The 5,000-nt window shown below is 46.6% G+C and overlaps 12 non-coding genes and 4 pseudogenes across 12 annotated transcripts; all 16 read left to right on the top strand.

The window, feature by feature from the left end:
* The first annotated feature begins 52 nt into the window (after nt 1-52).
* On the top strand, nt 53-171 carry LOC138540055 (5S ribosomal RNA). Its single transcript, XR_011288114.1, has one exon. It is a non-coding gene; the product is annotated as a 5S ribosomal RNA (ribosomal RNA).
* A 106-nt stretch (nt 172-277) lies between these two features.
* Nucleotides 278-396, top strand: LOC138550334 (5S ribosomal RNA). Its single transcript, XR_011294089.1, has one exon. It is a non-coding gene; the product is annotated as a 5S ribosomal RNA (ribosomal RNA).
* Nucleotides 397-502: 106 nt separating this feature from the next.
* Nucleotides 503-611, top strand: LOC138547098 (5S ribosomal RNA; annotated as a pseudogene).
* Nucleotides 612-1,064: 453 nt separating this feature from the next.
* Nucleotides 1,065-1,183, top strand: LOC138549156 (5S ribosomal RNA). Its single transcript, XR_011292941.1, has one exon. It is a non-coding gene; the product is annotated as a 5S ribosomal RNA (ribosomal RNA).
* A 106-nt stretch (nt 1,184-1,289) lies between these two features.
* On the top strand, nt 1,290-1,408 carry LOC138543500 (5S ribosomal RNA). The gene has a single exon (XR_011290614.1). It is a non-coding gene; the product is annotated as a 5S ribosomal RNA (ribosomal RNA).
* Nucleotides 1,409-1,514: 106 nt separating this feature from the next.
* On the top strand, nt 1,515-1,623 carry LOC138543631 (5S ribosomal RNA; annotated as a pseudogene).
* Nucleotides 1,624-2,077: 454 nt separating this feature from the next.
* On the top strand, nt 2,078-2,196 carry LOC138549157 (5S ribosomal RNA). Its single transcript, XR_011292942.1, has one exon. It is a non-coding gene; the product is annotated as a 5S ribosomal RNA (ribosomal RNA).
* Nucleotides 2,197-2,302: 106 nt separating this feature from the next.
* LOC138543512 (5S ribosomal RNA) lies at nt 2,303-2,421 on the top strand. The gene has a single exon (XR_011290615.1). It is a non-coding gene; the product is annotated as a 5S ribosomal RNA (ribosomal RNA).
* A 106-nt stretch (nt 2,422-2,527) lies between these two features.
* LOC138550346 (5S ribosomal RNA) lies at nt 2,528-2,646 on the top strand. The gene has a single exon (XR_011294100.1). It is a non-coding gene; the product is annotated as a 5S ribosomal RNA (ribosomal RNA).
* Nucleotides 2,647-2,751: 105 nt separating this feature from the next.
* Nucleotides 2,752-2,860, top strand: LOC138543632 (5S ribosomal RNA; annotated as a pseudogene).
* A 464-nt stretch (nt 2,861-3,324) lies between these two features.
* LOC138538840 (5S ribosomal RNA) lies at nt 3,325-3,443 on the top strand. The gene has a single exon (XR_011286926.1). It is a non-coding gene; the product is annotated as a 5S ribosomal RNA (ribosomal RNA).
* A 106-nt stretch (nt 3,444-3,549) lies between these two features.
* LOC138537431 (5S ribosomal RNA) lies at nt 3,550-3,668 on the top strand. The gene has a single exon (XR_011285566.1). It is a non-coding gene; the product is annotated as a 5S ribosomal RNA (ribosomal RNA).
* Nucleotides 3,669-3,774: 106 nt separating this feature from the next.
* LOC138540455 (5S ribosomal RNA) lies at nt 3,775-3,893 on the top strand. Its single transcript, XR_011288502.1, has one exon. It is a non-coding gene; the product is annotated as a 5S ribosomal RNA (ribosomal RNA).
* A 106-nt stretch (nt 3,894-3,999) lies between these two features.
* On the top strand, nt 4,000-4,118 carry LOC138549635 (5S ribosomal RNA). The gene has a single exon (XR_011293412.1). It is a non-coding gene; the product is annotated as a 5S ribosomal RNA (ribosomal RNA).
* Nucleotides 4,119-4,224: 106 nt separating this feature from the next.
* LOC138546691 (5S ribosomal RNA) lies at nt 4,225-4,333 on the top strand (annotated as a pseudogene).
* Nucleotides 4,334-4,786: 453 nt separating this feature from the next.
* LOC138549158 (5S ribosomal RNA) lies at nt 4,787-4,905 on the top strand. Its single transcript, XR_011292943.1, has one exon. It is a non-coding gene; the product is annotated as a 5S ribosomal RNA (ribosomal RNA).
* The last annotated feature ends 95 nt before the right edge of the window (nt 4,906-5,000 follow it).

Raw genomic sequence — 5,000 nt, forward strand, 5'->3', positions numbered from 1 at the left:
GCAAGGTCTAGCCGACTAGATGCTTAAAAGTACAAAACTCACTAGGCCCAGAGCCTACGGCCACACCACACTGAATGTGCCTGATCTCGTCTGATCTCAGAAGCTAAGCAGTGTCGGGCCTAGTTAGTACCTGGATGGAAGACCGCCTGGGAATACCAGGTGCTGTAGGCTTTTTTGTACTCCAAGTTCAGGAAGTGAGCCATTTCTCAATTGCCTTTCAAAACTGCAAGGTCTAGCCGACTAGATGCTTAAAAGTACAAAACTCACAAGAACCAGAGCCTACGGCCACACCACACTGAATGCGCCCGATCTCGTCTGATCTCGGAAGCTAAGCAGTGTCGGGCCTAGTTAGTACCTGGATGGGAGACCACCTGGGAATACCAGGTGCTGTAGGCTTTTTTGTGCTCCAAGTTCAGGAAGTGAGCCATTTCACAATTGCCTTTCAAAACTGCAAGGTCTAGCCGACTAGATGCTTAAAAGTACAAAACTCACTAGGCCCAGAGCCTACGGCCACACCACACTGAATGTGCCCGATCTCGGAAGCTAAGCAGGGTCAGGCTTAGTTAGTACCTGGATGGGAGACTGCCTGGGAATACCAGGTGCTGTAGTCTTTTTTGTGCTCCATGATTAGTAATTGCGCAACTTCTCAATTATTTTTCAAATTTGGTATGTTTCCAAAATAATTGTATCCCGTTTTATAGCGGAAATGTTGGACAACATCATGAGGGCTGGAGCTACCTTTTTACATAGAATTAGCATACAGGTAGTGTGTTCATGGGTAATAAATCGACTTTCACATGTAATGCAGTACAGAGAATATTGAGTCCTTCAAGAGGCATGAAAGAAAACCATTATTGTGTTGATTGTTCTCTCCACCTCCCTGCAACAGACACAGGATGGATGAATTAAAGTTATCCTACCAGACATAGGAGTCCTGAATGGGCCCACCAGTCTTATATATCTCGCCTGATCGAGCGATGAGCGTGGTATCATGTTGCAAGTGGCTGTATGGCTTAGCTTACTAAATGCAAATGCATAAGAGTAATATTCTTAGCATTCCTAGAGCCTACGGCCACACCACACTGAATGCACCCGATCTCGTCTGATCTCGGAAGTTAAGCAGTGTCAGGCCTAGTTAGTACCTGGATGGGAGACCGCCTGGGAATACCAGGTGCTGTAGGCTTTTTTGTGCTCCAAGTTCAGGAAGTGAGCCCTTTCTCAATTGCCTTTTAAAACTGCAAGGTCTAGCCGACTAGATGCTTAAAAGTACAACACTCACTAGGCCCAGAGCCTACGGCCACACCACACTGAATGCGCCTGATCTCGTCTGATCTCAGAAGCTAAGCAGTGTCGGGCCTAGTTAGTACCTGGATGGGAGACCGCCTGGGAATACCAGGTGCTGTAGGCTTTTTTGTACTCCAAGTTCAGGAAGTGAGCCATTTCTCAATTGCCTTTCAAAACTGCAAGGTCTAGCCGACTAGATGCTTAAAAGTACAAAACTCAATAGGCCCAGAGCCTACGGCCACACCACACTGAATGCGCCCGATCTCGGAAGCTAAGCAGGGTCGGGCCTAGTTAGTACCTGGATGGGAGACTGCCTGGGAATACCAGGTGCTGTAGGCTTTTTTTGTGCTCCATGATTAGTAATTGCGCAACTTCTCAATTATTTTTCAAATTTGGTATGTTTCCAAAATAATTGTATCCCGTTTTATAGCGGAAATGTTGGACAACATCATGAGGGCTGGAGCTACCTTTTTACATGGAATTAGCATACAGGTAGTGTGTTCATGGGTAATAAATCGACTTTCACATGTAATGCAGTACAGAGAATATTGAGTCCTTCAAGAGGCATGAAAGAAAACCATTATTGTGTTGATTGTTCTCTCCACCTCCCTGCAACAGACACAGGATGGATGAATTAAAGTTATCCTACCAGACATAGGAGTCCTGAATGGGCCCACCAGTCTTATATATCTCGCCTGATCGAGCGATGAGCGTGGTATCATGTTGCAAGTGGCTGTATGGCTTAGCTTACTAAATGCAAATGCATAAGAGTAATATTCTTAGCATTCCTAGAGCCTACGGCCACACCACACTGAATGCACCCGATCTCGTCTGATCTCGGAAGTTAAGCAGTGTCAGGCCTAGTTAGTACCTGGATGGGAGACCGCCTGGGAATACCAGGTGCTGTAGGCTTTTTTGTGCTCCAAGTTCAGGAAGTGAGCCCTTTCTCAATTGCCTTTTAAAACTGCAAGGTCTAGCCGACTAGATGCTTAAAAGTACAACACTCACTAGGCCCAGAGCCTACGGCCACACCACACTGAATGCGCCTGATCTCGTCTGATCTCAGAAGCTAAGCAGTGTCGGGCCTAGTTAGTACCTGGATGGGAGACCGCCTGGGAATACCAGGTGCTGTAGGCTTTTTTGTACTCCAAGTTCAGGAAGTGAGCCATTTCTCAATTGCCTTTCAAAACTGCAAGGTCTAGCCGACTAGATGCTTAAAAGTACAAAACTCACTAGGCCCAGAGCCTACGGCCACACCACACTGAATGCGCCCGATCTCGTCTGATCTCGGAAGCTAAGCAGTGTCGGGCCTAGTTAGTACCTGGATGGGAGACCACCTGGGAATACCAGGTGCTGTAGGCTTTTTTGTGCTCCAAGTTCAGGAAGTGAGCCATTTCACAATTGCCTTTCAAAACTGCAAGGTCTAGCCGACTAGATGCTTAAAAGTACAAACTCACTAGGCCCAGAGCCTACGGCCACACCACACTGAATGCGCCCGATCTCGGAAGCTAAGCAGGGTCGGGCCTAGTTAGTACCTGGATGGGAGACTGCCTGGGAATACCAGGTGCTGTAGGCTTTTTTTGTGCTCCATGATTAGTAATTGCGCAACTTCTCAATTATTTTTCAAATTTGGTATGTTTCCAAAATAATTGTATCCCGTTTTATAGCGGAAATGTTGGACAACATCATGAGGGCTGGAGCTACCTTTTTACATAGAATTAGCATACAGGTAGTGTGTTCATGGGTAATAAATCGACTTTCACATGTAATGCAGTACAGAGAATATTGAGTCCTTCAAGAGGCATGAAAGAAAACCATTATTGTGTTGATTGTTCTCTCCACCTCCCTGCAACAGACACAGGATGGATGAATTAAAGTTATCCTACCAGACATAGGAGTCCTGAATGGGCCCACCAGTCTTATATATCTCGCCTGATCGAGCCTGATCGAGCGATGAGCGTGGTATCATGTTGCAAGTGGCTGCATGGCTTAGCTTACTAAATGCAAATGCATAAGAGTAATATTCTTAGCATTCCTAGAGCCTACGGCCACACCACACTGAATGCACCCGATCTCGACTGATCTCGGAAGTTAAGCAGTGTCAGGCCTAGTTAGTACCTGGATGGGAGACCGCCTGGGAATACCAGGTGCTGTAGGCTTTTTTGTGCTCCAAGTTCAGGAAGTGAGCCCTTTCTCAATTGCCTTTTAAAACTGCAAGGTCTAGCCGACTAGATGCTTAAAAGTACAAAACTCACTAGGCCCAGAGCCTACGGCCACACCACACTGAATGTGCCTGATCTCGTCTGATCTCAGAAGCTAAGCAGTGTTGGGCCTAGTTAGTACCTGGATGGAAGACCGCCTGGGAATACCAGGTGCTGTAGGCTTTTTTGTACTCCAAGTTCAGGAAGTGAGCCATTTCTCAATTGCCTTTCAAAACTGCAAGGTCTAGCCGACTAGATGCTTAAAAGTACAAAACTCACAAGAACCAGAGCCTACGGCCACACCACACTGAATGCGCCCGATCTCGTCTGATCTCGGAAGCTAAGCAGTGTCGGGCCTCGTTAGTACCTGGATGGGAGACTGCCTGGGAATACCAGGTGCTGTAGGCTTTTTTGTGCTCCAAGTTCAGGAAGTGAGCCATTTCTCAATTGCCTTTCAAAACTGCAAGGTCTAGCTGACTAGATGCTTAAAAGTACAAAACTCACTAGGCCCAGAGCCTACGGCCACACCACACTGATTGCGCCCGATCTCGTCTGATCTCGGAAGCTAAGCAGTGTCGGGCCTAGTTAGTACCTGGATGGGAGACCACCTGGGAGTACCAGGTGCTGTAGGCTTTTTTGTGCTCCAAGTTCAGGAAGTGAGCCATTTCACAATTGCCTTTCAAAACTGCAAGGTCTAGCCGACTAGATGCTTAAAAGTACAAAACTCACTAGGCCCAGAGCCTACGGCCACACCACACTGAATGTGCCTGATCTCAGAAGCTAAGCAGGGTCAGGCCTAGTTAGTACCTGGATGGGAGACTGCCTGGGAATACCAGGTGCTGTAGGCTTTTTTGTGCTCCATGATTAGTAATTGCGCAACTTCTCAATTATTTTTCAAATTTGGTATGTTTCCAAAATAATTGTATCCCGTTTTATAGCGGAAATGTTGGACAACATCATGAGGGCTGGAGCTACCTTTTTACATAGAATTAGCATACAGGTAGTGTGTTCATGGGTAATAAATCGACTTTCACATGTAATGCAGTACAGAGAATATTGAGTCCTTCAAGAGGCATGAAAGAAAACCATTATTGTGTTGATTGTTCTCTCCACCTCCCTGCAACAGACACAGGATGGATGAATTAAAGTTATCCTACCAGACATAGGAGTCCTGAATGGGCCCACCAGTCTTATATATCTCGCCTGATCGAGCGATGAGCGTGGTATCATGTTGCAAGTGGCTGCATGGCTTAGCTTACTAAATGCAAATGCATAAGAGTAATATTCTTAGCATTCCTAGAGCCTACGGCCACACCACACTGAATGCACCCGATCTCGTCTGATCTCGGAAGTTAAGCAGTGTCAGGCCTAGTTAGTACCTGGATGGGAGACCGCCTGGGAATACCAGGTGCTGTAGGCTTTTTTGTGCTCCAAGTTCAGGAAGTGAGCCCTTTCTCAATTGCCTTTTAAAACTGCAAGGTCTAGCCGACTAGATGCTTAAAAGTACAACACTCA

This window comes from Ambystoma mexicanum, unplaced genomic scaffold (assembly GCF_040938575.1).
Source record: "Ambystoma mexicanum isolate Mex_15411 unplaced genomic scaffold, UKY_AmexF1_1 Mex_scaf10, whole genome shotgun sequence".
Lineage (NCBI taxonomy): Eukaryota > Metazoa > Chordata > Amphibia > Caudata > Ambystomatidae > Ambystoma > Ambystoma mexicanum.